The sequence below is a fragment of the Magallana gigas genome, chromosome 9, assembly GCF_963853765.1.
Source record: "Magallana gigas chromosome 9, xbMagGiga1.1, whole genome shotgun sequence".
NCBI classification, from domain to species: domain Eukaryota; kingdom Metazoa; phylum Mollusca; class Bivalvia; order Ostreida; family Ostreidae; genus Magallana; species Magallana gigas.
The window spans coordinates 29,797,493-29,816,556 of NC_088861.1; the positions used below are offsets into that span (position 1 = coordinate 29,797,493).

At 31.8% G+C, this 19,064-nt stretch overlaps 1 long non-coding RNA gene across 1 annotated transcript; it reads left to right on the plus strand.

The window, feature by feature from the left end:
* Positions 1–5,965: 5,965 nt before the first annotated feature.
* LOC117691396 (uncharacterized) lies at positions 5,966–15,668 on the plus strand. Its single transcript, XR_004603160.2, has 4 exons — positions 5,966–6,098; positions 11,734–11,836; positions 14,932–15,034; positions 15,443–15,668. It is a non-coding gene; the product is annotated as an uncharacterized lncRNA (long non-coding RNA).
* Positions 15,669–19,064: the final 3,396 nt, after the last annotated feature.

The window sequence follows — 19,064 nt, forward strand, 5'->3', positions numbered from 1 at the left end:
AAATATATTTTCCACATATATCTAATGGGTTTTAAATTGTTGTCATGATCTTTCAGCTGGAGAGACTCACCAATTACAAAATATATGCTGTGCATTTCAATTATTTTTCAACACAACACCTTGGTTTTCTAGTTTTCAACAGATTTTACAGATACTTTAAACAGCATTATAGCACTCATTCCATTTACAGTTTTATTGAATGATTCCATTAAATTCCATTTTAATAAAAGTGCTAACGTGTTGATTGGAAATAATTTTAAAAATCTAACAATTAGCATGTGATATTATTATCAAAATACACGTTTTTTGTTGTTTTTTTTTTTTTACAAAATAGCTTCAAAAAATACTTGTAAAATCGTAAAGGGTTTTTATTTATTTCATTTCTCAAATTCTTAAACGAAACATGACATTTAAATAATGAGTTGGGAACATATACATGTACTTGTATTCATAATTTATCTGTTTTATGTAATTGAATTATACTTCCCGTGCTTCAGCCACCTTCAATTCTAACCAATACTTGTCACTGTTTGAATTAAGTACAGAATAAACAGTGTTTATTTTTCGAGCAATCACTCATTTGTCGAGAGCTGTAAAAGTATAAAAAGCAATAATAATTTAAAGAACACTATCTGCTCTTGATAAAAAAAAGAGAAAATCTAACAGTTACGTGACTTTTTGTTATATACAGTGACAATTCTAAACATCGGCATTCCTGAAAACCAGCGCCCCTCAATATCAGCTGATTTAAAGAGTCCCGACCTGCTCCCTCTTTGTTTTTTTCTCTATAGACCCTAAGGAAACCGGTGCCACCTAAAATCGGATACCGGCTGGTTTTTGTCGATCTGCCGATCTTAAATAACCATGTTAAATTTACCCTCACAAAAATGGCATGAAAACAAGAAGGATGGGTACCCGCTTTGACAGAATTTGTGAAAAGAGGAGGGCTATCGTCTAGATCTGTCAAATTATGCAATTGGAAAGTTGTTAACCACACCTGAAAATTGCTTTTTAGGGTGTATAGAATTATTCTGAATCTGGATATAGTGATAGTTGATCAAAAGTGGATTTATTCTTCTTTAAATTTAACTAAATCTTCTTTTTTCATATTTCTTGCAGTTTATTTTAACTACACAGTGTGAAGCAGCCGAATAGACGTACACTATTTTGATTCCACCTGCGATATCAAATGACAATGATGCACCGACGTATTTGTTGAGATAATTAATTCTTAGGTAACATGGCACATTTTAAAGAAAAGAGGGACGATTTTTAAGGGAAGCGAACCAGGTCCTTTATATTCTATATACACACAAAATTATTTTAACCATGCAATGTGTTCTAAAAAAGATATTTGTAACAAAGTTTCAATGTTAAATATGCCTGTGTTGAAATGATTTTAGAAATATAGTTAAGATTGCATATATAATTAGACATTATTTATCTGTAATTGCAATAGTTTGGTAATAATATAATTATGGGACACGCGTTTACTAGCATGATTAACAAAACAGTACGTATCTACATGTACCTTGCTACCGTCATATTTTTTCACACTCTGTTTTCTTATTGACCAGAGCTGCGTTTTACAAAAGGGCTTACAATAAAGTCGTAAATATTTTTAGCCTTATGGAATGCCCTTTGGGTAACAAAATTTATATAATACCATTAATTTGCCCTTATTTTAATTTCTATAATTATTTTTTACAGCCATTAAATTCAAATAATGATTAGTTTGTGATTAATAAGCACGCTTTAATTTGGTCATAAGTCGTAACTTCTTTTGTAAAACGCAGCCCAGTTGTTTATTAGATGCCCATTAATTTTGTGAACAAATGAAAATCAATTTAAATAAAAAGAATATTTTTTTTTACCAGTAAGAGTTTTTGTTTGAAGTCTTAGCCATTGTGTCGAACCTGTTAAATACTTTGCATTGATTAATAAACAAAAATGATTATAGCTAATCATATATAAAGTTATTTTTGACAACAAATCAATACAAAATCTTTTCTGAAAATCTATCAATTCACTCTTTTCTGATGCATTATACAGAATGTCACAGACTATCTGAAACCATTTTCTCTTTGAATAACTTTTAATTAACTTCAAATGCATTTTCATAAATGTAACTATATGATATGAATTAATTTTTCACTCCACTAATTTCAGAAACATTCATATTTTTTTTTTTACAAAGAACTATATGTGATATGATTTTAATTTGGCCCCCATAATTCGCCATTCTTAGAGTGTTTCGGGTAAAATTAAATTTTATGTTATTTTTTAGAAGAGTTTACTTATTAGTCTTGGCTAGATACATATCTCATTAAAATATTTGGTTTGTTCAAGCATGCGCTCTATGTTTTCTGAAAGAAAAACTGCCTGAAAACAAGCTGTTTTATGCTAAAAATGCAAAAATGGCGAGAAAATGTTGTCTTTACAATGTCATATTTCTAAATTGTGGGCACTTGAATCAAAATGAACATTAAGTAAAACTATCACATATATAAAAGCGTATCTATACAAAGAAAACAAAGAATTACAGTAAAATGCTGATGTTCATTTTAGGGGGCCATTTTAGGCCCTTACCATATAAAGTCCTTTGGTGGTGTTTATAAAAATACAACAAACTAAAAAATCGCTCAAAATGATGTTCTTTTTGACCGATGACAACGTCAAGTCGATGAGTTAAATTTCTCACAACTGCCTTTGCATACATCCAATTTTTTCGAATCTTCTCGCAATTTAAAGAATCTGTAGCTTGTTGAGTTGCTTTTTGCAGAGTATTCCTTTTTTATATAATTCATACAACTATATCTGGAGTCTGTATTTGATAATACAGCTTTACACGGAACTTGTCCGAAATTCAATTTAACCACAGAAATATGATGTTATTTTGTGACATCATAATTTAAAAAAAAAAAAACCCGCAAAACTTACTTATTGCTTGAGTCATAATTTACATCTTCTGGCCAAATATTTTTTTTCTCTAATTTATACGAATTTCAAATGGTATCAGATGTTCTGGGACACCCTGTTTATGTATAGATTTACACAAAGGTGTTAAATTATTATGCAATTGCTAGTGTTTATTGAAACTCGGTAAATCATCACCCACTGTAAACCTGCCATTTTGTCTGGTTCGGCAACCTGCCTTTTAAGTGAAGTTTTGTTGTTTATACGTGGCCGTATCCTACCTAGATTTTCGGGTTTTCAGGCCAAATGATTTTTGAGAAAAGTTCTGAGAAATGGTAATATATTTTCAATAATTTTAGATTAACACACCCCAAACTCAAAGGCCAGGATGTCGGTCTTTGATGAACTGTAGACAATTAGTCCAGCTTGTTCTCCAAAGCACCCACAATGTGCTTTATCTAGCAAGATTTAGTTACTTCTCGGGCTTGATATTACATGTATAATTCGATTTTAGCTTAAATCATAAACCGTCTGAAAGCATTTTATCTATCTATCTATCTATCTATCTATCTATCTATCTATCTATCTATCTATCTATCTATCTATCTATCTATCTATCTATCTATCTATCTATCTATCTATCTATCTTTCTATCTATCTATCTATCTATCTATCTATCTATCTATCTATCTATCTATCTATCTATCTACATGTATCTATCTATCTATCTATCTATCTATCTATCTATCTATCTATCTATCTATCTATCTATCTATCTATCTATCTATCTATCTATCTATTTACTTCAATAATACCTTAACGCTGTTTACAATTCATGAAATGATAGGATGTACTCTATAAGTAATTGCGTATTCAAATTATCTATGAGTTGCAAGGCAAACTTATTGAACCTGGCATTTCATTTGTAACAGTGTGAGCATGAACGCTACGCAAATGCCAATGAGACTGACTTTTTAGGGTTCAAACTATATACAGACATCGCATTGATCTGAAAATAATCATATAGAAAACATATAAGGTAAATCTCTTCCACAGAATCTACACAGGTCAAGGCTAACTGGAGATTGTTTTCCCCAAGTGAAATGAAACATTAGATATGAACTATATTGTATGTACGAGGGTCAATAAAAAAATACGAAGACTTTTGTCATATCTATGTTACTTAACGTCATATCATTACTAAATTTGGTAGACATAATTCAGCAAAAGTTTCAAACAATTTGCAAGAAAAAAGTTAATAAATTTCTTTTTTTCTAAGAATTATTTAGAATTTAATCCTGCAAAAATGAGGTCACGGCGCACGGTCAAAATGTGTGTTATGGTCAACAATAAACCATATTATGCTGAAAGTAATATCTCCATAAATTGGGCTTAAAACCAAATAATATTGAAACTTCAAATTTAGTATATTTCTTGGTATTCTATGTGCCAAATAATGACGGGATATATTGTTTTGTCGAACAGATATTAGTAATTTAAGTCAGATAGTCCTCTTTAGAATTGACTAAAACATCGATGTCGCCGGACGTCACGGCGCAACGAGAAGTACAAATGAAATGGATTTAACTCAGGAAAAAGCCGATACAAGCTGTGAAAATGCACAATGGTGCAAAAAATAAGTCAACAATTATTTGCAAGTTTGTGTTTAATTATAATAAATTTTGTGGGGGTGGTGTCATTGTATTTTGAATATTAAACAGTCCGAAAGAGAGTTGAATATCTGTAAATATTTGGTCAAAAAAGAAGTAAGTCAACCGCGTTCAGGGTTATCCTTATGTAAACTAAGAGATACACGGTTAGAAAATGAAAACTTTGAAGAACTCACTTATGATTCTCGTACAAATGTGTGCAAATAAGATGTTAAATGGTTCAGTGCCATTTTAAATTGTAAGGAGAAAGGCAAAAGAGACTAAGCATGATTTAAAGATGGGGTAAATCTATAAACTGTGCGTGTTTAATCTTGACGTCATGCTTTGAACGTTACCGTGCGCCGTGGTGACAAAACATGTTGTTTTTAAAAAGGGATAACAAAAAATACCGTTTCATCAAATTGACTAAAACTTCGCATATCGATAACATTAGTGTTGGTGCACAGATTAATCTGTTAAGTATGACTTTCATGAAAAATATATGATAAACAGCCACATTGTCTTCGTATTTTTTGATTGACCCTCGTATAATAATATTGTATTTTACTAAATATAAAGTAGAATTAGATATCATCAGGTGAACTGAAATTTTTCCTCCCATCTTGATACTCTGTTATTTATTTCCATTAGAAAAAAATATATTTAACTTAAGTCCAAATCTTCCATAAAAACGTAAATTTTTATGACAAACGTGTAAAAAGTGGTGATTACTGATGCATAGAGAATAATACATATCCTTTTCCATATTAGCCCGAGACCTCAATCTTAATTTTTACGATATGTTTTCGAGCAAAGTATCATTATATTAAAAAGAAATTTCGTTTTTTACAAGGCTCTGGTGTACAGTATCCTTACTTTTACCTAACACAAATTTCAACAGAACAGTAGGTATTGTTGTTGAATCGATCCCCCGTTTTGCGAGTAGCATCTGTCTGTTCATAGTTTGACTCAATGCTTGGCCCATCACTACTTTAATAAAACAAAAACAAAAACAAAAACAAAAACCAAAAAAAAACAAAAACCCTGAGTGACCCCCCCCCCCTCCCGGTCGGCTGGGGATACTGAGGAAACACTGAAAGACCCTGAGGTCGACACCGAAGGTACTAAGAAAACGCTGAGTGGTCCTGAGACCTGCGATTTTCACTAAGGCTACTGATGAAACCTAAGAGACCGTGAGGTCGGCACTGAGGATACTGAGGAATCCATGAAGCCACTTAAGTTTTCCTCTGGGCTCAAGGTTTGTCCATTAAGTAGCGCATGGTGACACAACAAATTCTGATGCGACTTTTTCAGGCTGACACAAACTCATACCAACCTAAGATTATCACGACATATTAGATTACGGGCCCTTTTAATGCTCTAATGAACTCTGTTATTTCCTTAACCTGAACTTGTGATATTTTATACGCAGAAATTTGTAGAAACGTATTTGAATAGAAAATGACAGACATGGGGTGCATACGTACCCGGATTTGATTTTCAATCAACCCGGCTAAACCGACTGAAATCTAGGTAAGGCTATATATGTACATGTATATAGTACTCTAAAAATCCCCATTTTCTGAATGTTCCCCTTAAATCACAAAACAATATCTGTAACAGACAGCATAGACTTAATTAAGAAAACGGAGTGTTTGTTTGGAGAAACTGATAAAAATTGTCACACGTTGTAACGTACTTTAACTACAATTTACGAATATCTCCGTAGAGTCAGTACACGATCCATTGGTTTAGTGGTATGGCAATCCTTTCTGTGCAAGATTATTAAAATATTTCTGCAACATATCTGAAAAAAAATTCCCTTTTTAGTTTTCAACTGTATAGCTTTTTTTCTCCATTTTTTGAATACATTATTTTTTAGTTTTAGTGGCTGTGACTGTAGAGTATGCTATATATATATATATATATATATATATATATATATATATATATATATATATATATATATATATATATATATACTTTTTTTTTGCTCTGGTGTACAGTATCCTTACTTTTACCTAACACAAATTTCAACGGAACAGTAGATATTGTTGTTGAAACAATTCCCCCGTTTTGCGAATAGCATCTGTCTGTTCATAGTTTGACTCAATGCTTGGACCATCACTACTTCCATAAAAACCCAACAACAAATTCTGATGCGACATTTTCAGGCTGACACAAACTCAACCTAAGATTATCACGACATATTAGATTACGGGCCCTTTTAATGCTCTAATGAACTCTGTTATTACCTTAACCTGAACTTGTGATTTTTTATACGCAGAAATTTGTAGAAACGCATTTGAATAGAAAATGTCAGATAGGGGGTGCATACGTACCCGGATTTGATATCCAAATAACCCGGCAAAATGTATATATATATATCAGGCTTGGGGTAAGGCTAAATGTAATGGTAATGCATTGCAATGCATTACATGTTTTCAAAGTAATGCTAGTAATGTGTAATGCCACAAATTTAGCATTACATGTAATGGTAATGTAATGCATTACTTTCCAAAATCTAGTGGAATGCTGGCATTACATGGCATTACTTTGCATTACTATGCTTATTTATGCATGTTCACTTTAAAACAATGTGATGAATAAATGAATAACTGAAATTGTATAAATTAAAATTATTTTAAAGAAGAGAAAAATAATTCTTGAGAAAAAAATGTTTTAGTTGTACATGAATAACATGTAATTAAAAAGAGATTTAAAAATTAATTCTTAAATTGTTAAATATTAAAAAATATAAAACACAATTTAATAACCCTTTTAAGAGTGTTGTTATTAAGACTTAGAAACCATTTTAAAAATTTACTCCAATTAGTTTGTACTTCAACAACACTATGCCCCCAGGATAATCTTAGAAACAATCTATTGTTTTAAGAAGTGCTAAACACCCCAATCCCCTTTCCTTTGCTATTTTCCTATAGAATAATGGACAGACATGCACCTTGAAAAACAACATGAATGCACAGTCCATCCATGATGAAATCAAAATCACTTCCAATATTATAACCCATTTAAAAATTATAAATCTCTCTCTCTCCCTCTCTGTCTCTTTCTCTGTTGTATATTAAAAATATTAATTTGGACTGATAGAAAATACAATATTAATGTATTTTTTCTATTATTCCACTTAATATATCCTAACATAAAGATTGCCAAACAATCTTTCAGTCCCAGCTTCAACTGTTCCTGCAGAACGTTTATTTAGTAAAGCTGGGAATTTTTTCAAACCTGACAGGATGCATTTGAAAGATGGACCATTTGAAACTTTGATGATCATAAAGTGCAAGAGCAATCTTTTGTCTTTAAGTGTCCTCAGTATTAAGAAATCCAACCAAAATATATTAGGAAATATTACTGTAAAAACCCCTTTGTTCATATTAAAGTTAATACAATTAAATGTCAACAATTTTAAAGATTTGTGTAATCTGGGTTAACATCTCTATGTAGCTTTTAATAACCACAACGTTATACAATAATTATGATTATATATTGAACAAATAAAGAATGAATCTTATACAATGTTTAAGTCATAAAATTTGAACCCGATACTGAACATGAACCTGTAGAGATGTTAAAGAGTGTTTTATATTTGAAACATTTGCAAAAACTCTTTATTTAGCTTTACTTTTCTAAGGCATATTTTTTACTTTTCACAAAGTAATGGTAATGGTAATGCATTACTTTACTCAAGTAATGCTAATGTAATGCATTACTTCAAGAAAATAAAGTAATGGTAATGGTAATTTAATGCCCAAATTCATGAAGTAATGTTAATGCAATGCATTTCTTTACAATGTAATTCGCCCCAAGCCTGATATATATATAGTAATTGATGACTTAATGGACAAGCAAAAAAATATTGTAACTTTTCGATTGGTAAATATGCCAGGGTACCACACAAAGAAGAACGATAAATAAATATAACGCTCTTTTATGAATTCATGCCAGTTTTGATAATGGGCATTTTTTTTTTACCTGCATATTAGCTGACAGAAAGCAGTAAAACGAAAAACATGAGAACAAAGAAAAAATCTAAATGATGCGTTTTTTCAAACGGAACATTCAAGAAATTACATCTGCAAAGAAATCAATATATTCAATAAAGCATCGTTTTTTGCGTACTTATTCATCAAAAATCTGGATGAGAGGGCTAGTTAATCAATTTATACTTTTGTGCCTTTATAAATAAACTTCCGGTCTCAAACTGAAACGTCTTTGTGCCAATACTACTTATTAGATTTGTTACTGACTGTTTACAGAAATTTGTGGGGTCGGTAAAGTCCATAGAAGGCGAGGCGGAATTTCTGTAAACAGTCAGTAACAAACCTAATAAGTGTTTTGTTTTGTCGAGGACCTACAGTTTGATATGTAAACAAACAGAATATAACATATAACAATTAAATTCATAGTTTAATTCTCTAATTTTCAACCTTCCTCGTCAGTCGATTGTCCGATTGTGCAAACATGGATGCTTTTGTTTGATCATAATATTACGTCATGGGCAAAGGGTGGTCACTCTAAATATTTTGAGGCATAAAATATAAATATAAATAAATATAAAATTAAAGGTATGGTTGAACGTTTGTGTAAAAAATCAGTTCAAAAAACGTTACATCTGCCATGTTGCCGTATAAATGTTGACGCTTGTCGTGTAAAAAAATTTATAAGGCAACCACGTGACGCGATCCATCCAGTGACGTCGAGACATTCTAGTCCGAGGCAAAACAAAAGATCTATAGAAGCGACAGAAATATAACAATAATTTTATCCAACTACGGCAGAATAGGGAAACAGCATTTGTTCAGTTTATATTCAATTTTAAAGGATAATTTATATGATTTGTTGTGGTTTTTTTTGCCAGCAGGTTTTTAGACAATATGCTTCAGTGCGCTTTCGATCGAGTATTTGTCATGATCAGACGCCAAAATTCTCTCGTGGAGAATGTTGGGGAAATACAAAGAATCTCACATGATCAATATAAGATTCATCAATCATTAATTCGTGCAACAGCTAGAGTGCTATATCTAATCAATGAAAAGACAAGTATTTTTTCTTGGTTTAAAAGTAAAAGACTTTTATTACAAATGTCAATAAACCAGCCTCCAAATCTGCAAATATAAAAGAGGTTCCAGGGAGGTGTTTCAATGTGTAAAATCATAGCTACTTCTTTTCCCTCATATTTTCAAACATGCCTTAGATTATCATAAATATTTTCAAATTTTATCGATATCCAATGAATTAAAAAGCGTAAAAGCGTAAATAGATCTTTATTCACTAAAGTACATTACAAGCTCAGGTTTCCTCTAGTTTATCTCAACCCTTTAAAACATTTTTGTCATTCAAATAATGTCCCAATGGTGAGGTCTGAACAAATAGAAATGAAGTCATTAGTAACCTGTTATTTGATAATTCGAAGATAAATTGAAACTTATATTGTCATGGTCTCCCTGTTGTACCTTGTACATTCCTATCATGCAATCTCATAATAACAAAAAAGGGGTTGTTGCTAAAACGCGGAACGGAAAGCGAAACGGAACGGAAAACAGAAAAACTATGATGTTTAATGCTTAATTATTTGATATCATTCTTACGATCGTCTATCAACTACATTGTATATCATTGCATTCAATTTGCTTAACTAAGTACGAAACGTAAAAATGAAATGTACACACATTGCAATTGAATATAAGCTATTAAAATAACTTTATAATTTGGTTGTGTTTTTCAAGACTTCGAACCTTAAATTGCTTTCGATTTGAAACTTGTTTTAAAAAATTCAAACATTGAATTTTTACTGATCCATGCTATTTTAAAAAAATCATTAATAGATATTGAGATAAAAACATGACCTACGAAGAACATCCATCATCATTGTCAAGAAGGTTTGCTGTAACATCTGTTTGCTAACCTTTTCGTCTCACTATTTTAAAGATCATTTAATCAAAAACAGAATCATTTTATTGGGTCACTAACACTCTAGATGTTCTGCAAATTCTCCTTTCATTCTTTTGATATCGCCTTTCGTTGTCTACATCTTCTACCGTTTAAGATTAATAGAATCATTCATTATTACGAGTGCGGGATAGTTAAATTCCACCGAGGGGACAAGAGTCCTAGACCGTGAATCTTGGCCCCGAGGTGGAATTTCACTATCCCACACGAGCATATAATGAATGATTATTTTTCTCGCATTATATTAGCTTAAAAAAATGATGTTTGACAACTTTCTGTTATGCGTTCAAAAGATTACTTTCGGTTTATCCCTCCGCGTGCTTCAAATAGTGCAAGTTAAATGAAGGCATACGACAGTTTTTTTCAATTCAAATATGAAAAATTGTAATTAATTATGCAACACAATTACTTAATGGATAATCTCATTGCACTAATTTGCATTTCCCTACAGCAGACAACGTTTCTTTACGTTTTAAAACAGCGTAGTAATACACAGTGTAAGACAGAAAAATCTCACACTGCTGTCTCACACCGGACAAACCGATCTCACACCGGTGATAATGCGAGAATATTAATTCCTAGTATTTTAGGTATAACAGTTGCTTTACGTTTACATATACCTACCTGATTGCACAGTCCTTCAACTTACTCCGAATAGAGCGCTGGATATATTGTTTAGTTTGATAAACTGGGATTAGTGGTCAAATTATGCACACGTATTTTAATTAAGAGAAAATCATTGTATATGAATGACAGTTTTAACAATATTAAAAAATTACGTTGAATATATCGTGTATAGCTTGTTTAACACATCTATCAAGTAAATAACATTACATAAAATTTTCCGTATTCCATTCCGTTCCTCTTGTCGTTCCATTTTCCGTTCCGCGTTTTAGCAACAGCCAAAAAAGGGTAATTAACGATCTATTGGCAGCACAAAATAGCAAAGAATGTAAATGAACAGCCATCATTGTATTTCATCCATGGACATCAGATAAGTTGACGGCCTATTGTTACCCGCTAACTATTTATAGGCATTATTCATCGCATTCTTAAAATATACATTGACTCATTTTAATTTTTAGAACTTGTTTCCATACGATTTGTTTATTTTCAGCGTTCAGTTTCTTGAAGCAATAAATGATAACTTTTTTATTGTGTTTTATTACACGTTTTCATGTACCTTCACTTTCAGTCACCGGTCTGCGCATTGGCATTTACCGGAACAAGTCTGTGCTGGAGGTAGACGTGAATGACGTTATCCGGTCCATGTCGAGTTTCTCCAACACGTTTACAAAGTAAAAATTCCATGTTTTAGTCCTTTTTTGTTTCAATTTGAATTACAAACAATTATGCTTTTACCTGTGATTTTGGAATTTGGAACCGAAATCAATACACGCGTATTTATTTCAGTAAACTTCTTTGCGTGGATTGTCCGAGTGTTCTTTCACTTCAATAATGTTAGTACAAGTAATAGCTTTCCAAAAACCTTGCCTGACTAAACAAAAGTATCCAATGGAAGCATGCATGTATCAATTAGGCTATCAAATTAGAAATGCATTCTAATTTTCGCTGCTGATCATAAATTTATAACCGGAACGTGCAAATTTAACGAAATGCCAGTTTTTTCTTCGATCTAGAACATGTACATATATATCATGTAAGTGAAATTCATTTATTTAATTAATTCAATTTTTTAGGAATGTACACATATCATGTAAGTGCATGTAAGCTTGAAAGCTGGAGAGTAAATAGTCGTTTTTTTTAAAATTGTATTTGTTATATTAAGATGCAAAATCAACTGAAAGGCATTTTTATGAAATATGAAAGGGTGTACAAACACGTATTGTTTTTGAATGTGTGTAGGCAGCTTCATCAAAATCATCTTGACAAGCAATTAATTAAAAGGGGTGATTTCTCAAATTCTCAAATTCATGAAATAAAACCCTAAATGTAACTTCAATTCAATTAGAATTCCTTATTTGCAGTTTCATTTATTGCATGCTCCTACAAAAGTGGAGGGGATGGAGGCAAATCCATGATATTTCCATTTACCATATAAAGTTAAGAAAAGTGCCAGCTGCCAAAAAAGTGGGGAGGGGGAAGCAGCCCACCTCACGTGCCTTTGACGTAAACACATGGTGTGCTCTGGGGTATCGCATGATTCCAACGGACTCGTCAACTAACTATCAATAAGACATTATGGCGCGAAATCCTGCGATTACCGTTCACGCAACGAATGAACTCATCCACTGGCAGAGATCCATGGGGAGGGGGGTCAGATGAATTTTTTGACATTTGTTTTGTAACAGGTACATACTTGTATATTATACTTTGGATCGGTTTTGGAAGAAATCTAACGAATTAAGAATCACACTTGACTAGTAATTGTTAAATGTAGTAACGTACATTTAGTAAGACACGCGAGTTATGATCACTTTTCAAGATTAATGAAATCGCCCAACTGAACGAAAATCGGGTCACACCCCGCATCGGCGATTTAGTTCCGCCAGTAAACATTCCAGCTGTAAAAATATATATTTGTTTTAATTCAAACTGATGACTCTCTTGTAATAATGAAAATCCAACATCAATTACCACTTACATCGTACCGTAATAGACATTTAGTTACAACTTGTTGCGATGACCCCCTTTCCCCTTTTTCACCGTTCAAATATAGTGGAATGCTGATCTATTTTTAAATCAGGATTACACACGTGCACTGCATGGCGAACGTCCCCTTTACTTGAAAACTCTTGCACGCTGTTGTTATTACATGCCATATAACTTTTTCATCAATTGTGAATGTAAATGCTGACATCTTAAACATGCATCAGTTAATCTTTTTTTGTGAAATATCATGATATTGTTTGTCCCATTGTCTGCACTGTATCGGAGAATGCAACTTTTAAACCTTAGATATGTCTGACGTCATGACGTCAGGCAATTAATTTAATTTCAGAACTCATGATATTTCGGAAATTGTACTTTTTATACGGGAATTAAGTGTAAATTAAATTTTGTCTTCAGTATGTTATTTGTACTTGCCTATGTTACGTAAAGAATATCAAGATAACTAGATGCGATCTATTTGCGAGCAACAAGAGGTCTTTTGTTTAAATGCACCATAAGATAGACTTTAAGAATAGTTGTTCTTTTCTATTTTCATAATAACAAAAAAGGGGTTGTTGCTTAAACGCGGAACGGAAAGCGAAACGGAAAAAACTATGACGTTTAATGCTTAATTAATTATTTGATATCATTCTTACGATCGTCTATCAACTACTTTGTATATCATTGCATTCAATTAGCTTAACGAAGTACGAAACGTAAAAATGAAATGTACACACATTGCGATTAAATATAAACTATTGAAATAACTTTTTAAGTTTGCTTGTGTTTTTCATGACTTCGAACCCTGCTTGGGATTTTAATCTTGTTTTAAAAAATTTCAAACTTTGAATTTTTACTGATCAATAAAATTTAAACAAAATCATTAATAGATATTGAGATTAAAACGGGACCGACGAACAACATCCACCATCATTGTCAAGAAGGTTTGCTGTAACATCTGTTTGCTAACCCTTTCGTCTCACTATTTTAAAGATCATTTGATCGAAAACAGAATCATTTTATTGGGTCACTAACACTCTAGATGTCCTGCAAAGTCTCCATTCATTCTTCTGATATCGCCGTTCGTTGTCTACATCTTCTACCGTTTAAGATTACTAAGTCCTAGTATTTTAGGTATAACAGTTGCTTTACGTTTACCTACATGAATGCACAGTCCTTCAATTTCATCGGAATAGACCGCTAGATATGTTGTTTAGTTTGATAAACTAGGACAAGTGATCAAATTATGCACATCTACTTTAAATTAGGTAAAAATCATACATTTTCTAAATAAATAAAATTGAATATGAATAATAGTTTTAAAATATGAATATCAGTTTTAACAATATTAAAAAATAACATTAAATATATTGTTTATAGCTTGTTTAACACATATATCGAGTAAATAACATTACATTAAATTTTCCGTATTCCATTTCGTTCCGCTTTCCGTTCCGTTTTCCGTTCCGCGTTTTAGCAACACCCCAAACAGGGTAATTAACGCTCTATTGGCAGCACAAAATAGCAAAGAATGTAAATGATCAGCCATCATTTTGTATTTCATCCATGGACATCAGATAAGTTGACGGCCTATTGTTATCCGCTAACTATTTATAGGCATTATTCATCGCATTCTTAAAATATACATTGACTCATTTCAATTTTTAGAACTTGTTTCCATAATTTTTTTGTTTATTTTAAGCGTTCATCTTCCTGGAGCAATAAATGATAACTTCTTCATTGTGTTTTATTACACGTTTTCATGTACCTTCACTTTTAGTCACCGCCCTGCGCATGGGCATTTACCGGAACCAGTCCGTGCTGGAGGTAGAGGTGAATGATGTTAACCGGTCCTTGTCGAGTTTCTCCAACACGTTTACAAAGTAAAAATCCATGTTTTAGTTCTTTTTTGTTTCAATTTAAATTAAAAACAATCATGCTTTTATTCCTAATGGACTTCAAGAATGAGAAGTTGTAATGTTAGTATTAATTTTATTTCAAAACTCATGATATTTCGGAAATTGTACATTTTATACGGGAATTAAGTGTAAATGTTGTCTTCAGTATATGTCATTTGTACTTCCTTATAGTATGTAGCGTAAAGAATATAAAGATAACTAGATGCGATCTCTTTGCGAGCAACGAGAGGTCTTCCGTTTGAATGCACCATAAGATTGGCTTTCGGGATAGTTGCTCTTTCTATTTCTCCCTAAACTTCTTCAAATTCCATTCAACCGTCCATTAGTTTTTCATACATTTGATCATAGGGTGTTTTTTGTGTTTTCATCCAGTGGCGATCAGAAGTGACGGCGGACGCTTGGATATGAATAGAACACTGCGGATATAGACTCTATATTTTATGAAAATACATTTATATTTTCTGTTGGAAACGGAAAACCTTAAAGCATCTACATTTTTTTTCATCTTTTAAATAAGAATATTAGAGTTTTTCAAAAATATACGTAATTCTTTTATAAATGCTGTGTTTTGTACAAAAATACAATAAAATTAAACTGTGAAAAAAGACTCATAAAACTATACAATTACAAACTTCGTAAAAATAAAGATTTTTATTGTATTTATTTATTTCTTTTGATTATATAATACGTTAAGAAGTGCAGTTTACATGTATTTTGACAGTACAATATGAATAAATACAGAGGAATTATTCAAGATTCGAGATTCGAAACACGGCATTCGAAATACATTTATGTACGGGATTCGAGGTTCAAGATTTAGTATCTAAGTTACTAAATAAAGATCATTTGTACACGCCCTTCCAAACAAATAAATCCTATTTTAAAATAGGATTTTAAAAAATCATTTAGCTGGAGTTAACTCCAGCTAAATGATTTTTTAAGGAATCATTCATTTAGTATTGCTTGGACATAATTTTGGTCGGGACGTTGTCAAATCCAATAAAGCCCGAAGTGCTTTTTAATAGATTTGACTACGCTCCGACTGACATTATCACCTCATAATATTCAAATAAATCATTATTAAATCCTTATTACTTACATTTATATTATTTTCGATTTCTACACTTTAAAACAACATTTTAAAGTCACTATGTTTTCATGTACATTGCAGCACATGCTATTTTTTACTACGTAACGCAGGCAATACCGGTTTTCGGTTTGCTATGTGACACTCCCATTTTGTGTCGCTCATTTTATTTTTGAAATTATTAGAATTTAGGATTCAAGATTACAGTAGAAAATGTATATATTTAAATTCACTTTACAGAGAATAAAAAAACTTGACAAGAAAGAATGTAGTGTGTTTCCCGGATGTATGTGAATTTGCTCGCAATGTGTTTATTCCCGCCTGATACGTTTGAATAGTTCATACCTTTTGTGTGAAAATATGGTTATGGTAAAGCGATTTATGCGCGAATCTAGGTTTTTTCCCGGGAAGGGGGTCCAAAGCCTATTATTATTAAATTTACTATGTACTCTAGAACCATGCATGGATATTATTTACTTCAGGCTGAGGCTTATGTTCTTAATGAACGAAAAAAAGCACCATTCGCTGCAATCGGTTCTATTATTAGCAACGGTCCTGGCTTTTATTATACCATTATACCGATGGACCATCCAACTGGGTAAAATTTGATATGGATATATCCCAAGATACATGTTTGAGAAATTCGAATAAATTATGTAGGTACTTTAGATTTTTAATGTGGGTTTTGATCATTTCTTAAATCATGATGTCTGAATTTCATCATAATCCCGAGTGATAGTCTGGTAGGTTGATAAGATTGTTGAATTTCGTATCACAGCTGAAACCACGCTCATAATTCTTATTATTTTGATTAAAACTGATTTTATAAAATTATCTCTTTTGCGAAATTATTTTTACACGATCTGGGCGAATACACTCCGGGTTAAAATGTATTGGGGAAGAATATATACAGTGCGAGCAAAATCACTTAGATTCGCAAAGCACACTTTTGGCGATTTTATTTGAAACTCGGGTCTGAACATCAGTTATGTCATATGTGTAAATACTGTGGAATCTTTTAATTTCGTGGGGGACAATTTTTGTGGATTGCTTAAATTTACAGGTTCGTTGGGACGTACTTTCGTGTATTCTCTTATACCGACAAAAGGAAATACTGAGTATGACGTTATAACCCTAATTCATTAATTCCGTGGGGGATGTTAATTCGTGGATAAGAGGTAACCACGAATAAAATTGAGCCACCACGAAATCGAATGATTCCACAGTTAAAGCAAGGAACACCTCATTTGCATAAAATAATGTGAAAAACAGAAATACGCATCCGAGTTTATCATAGCAGCACCTGATTCCTTTGTTTTCTTTCTTTAAATCGGGTAAAAAAAGTAAGCAAAAGATTTCTGTAGTATATAATTAGATTGGTGCATTGTATTTTTTTGTACCAAATACTGTTTACGAAATGATTATCTAAATTTTCATAAAAATCAGTTCGTTTTTTTTTATACACAGCTCGTTATTTACGGTGGTATTGGACACCTCCATAATGTGACGTACTTCCGATCAAAATAAACAATAAAATCGAATATATCTCAATAAGTATTTTCTTTCACAAAATTGACAGCGTAGTTCTTTTGGGTTAGAGCGTTTATTACGAAGTCATGAGTTTGAATCCCGTTGGGGCTTTTATAATTTTTACCTTTCCAAAAAAAATTTAAAATGTATTTTTCGGTCAAATATTGTAAAATTTATAAGATCTAAACCGGTGAAAGTTTGTGATTATAATGTACTTTTATCGACATTAATATCGACAGATATCCCATACCACCTTAAGTGACCTAGACGCGATTTCAGATGAAAATGTTATTTTTAATTTTTTTAAGTGAAATAGTTAACTTGCGTTTTTTGAATAATTCAACAAACTTTGAATGTTTTAAGTCATCTTAAAAGCACGATACAGCAAAAAGAAGTCGCTGTAAACAAGGCTGGAGTCTTGTAATTGTTTACAAATAATGGAAAGTAAAGAAATTACCATTTCTTTTACAAAATAAATTGATTCAATGTGTTCATAAATAATTTTATCAACAACAAAAATGAACATTCGATTAAACTTATACCAGCACATCACTTGTGTAAACGATAACAGGAATCGAGCTTTGTTTACAAAACAAAGAAAACTTATTTGTTACTTGATATTTGACAAAGCATTAAAAACATCCATATTGACCATTTGTGACATTAAAAAATGAAAATTAAAATACATTTGAGCTCAAATCAAGTCCCATTAATTGTCAAGATATCTCATAAAACAAGGATTTGAAATTGCCAACGTCATTTATTGGATATGCTTTACTTAGATATTCAAGAATAATATAATTCTGTAATTGCATGGGATGATCCGAAATCATTTAGATTAACAATAAAACGCGCAATTTTTAACACTTAAATTCCTCTCCTCTGCCATTCGACGCCACTTTGAAAGAGTACCAATCCTACCTGCCAGGTGAGTTAAACTCTAGTAAACGCTAGTAAAAGTTAAAGTTCAAATTACGTCAGTTTAGTTGATGCCATGCTTGTTTGTATGTCACTAGTTTTAGGAGGATGCGCAGCCATTTTGAACATTTAAGAATCACAATGTAAACATTTCTTAAACTGGCTTGTTTCTGCCAAAAACTGTTATCAAAAGTTATAAAAAGTTAAAAAGCAATAAATATTAGGCTCTATATGTTGTTTTGTAGACAAATTACAAATAAGAGCAGAACAATGCATTTTTTTAATTATTCAGAACAGCTATGGCACTGCGATTATTATCAAATCTGCAAAAATATGAGAGGGGCTCATTGGTGTCTTCTCTACAAGCATTTCTGGAGAAAAAGGTTAAATCTTGCATATTGATGTTGTAACTTTGTCTCATAATAGGGTAACTAACATTTATGAGATTTGTTTTTAGAA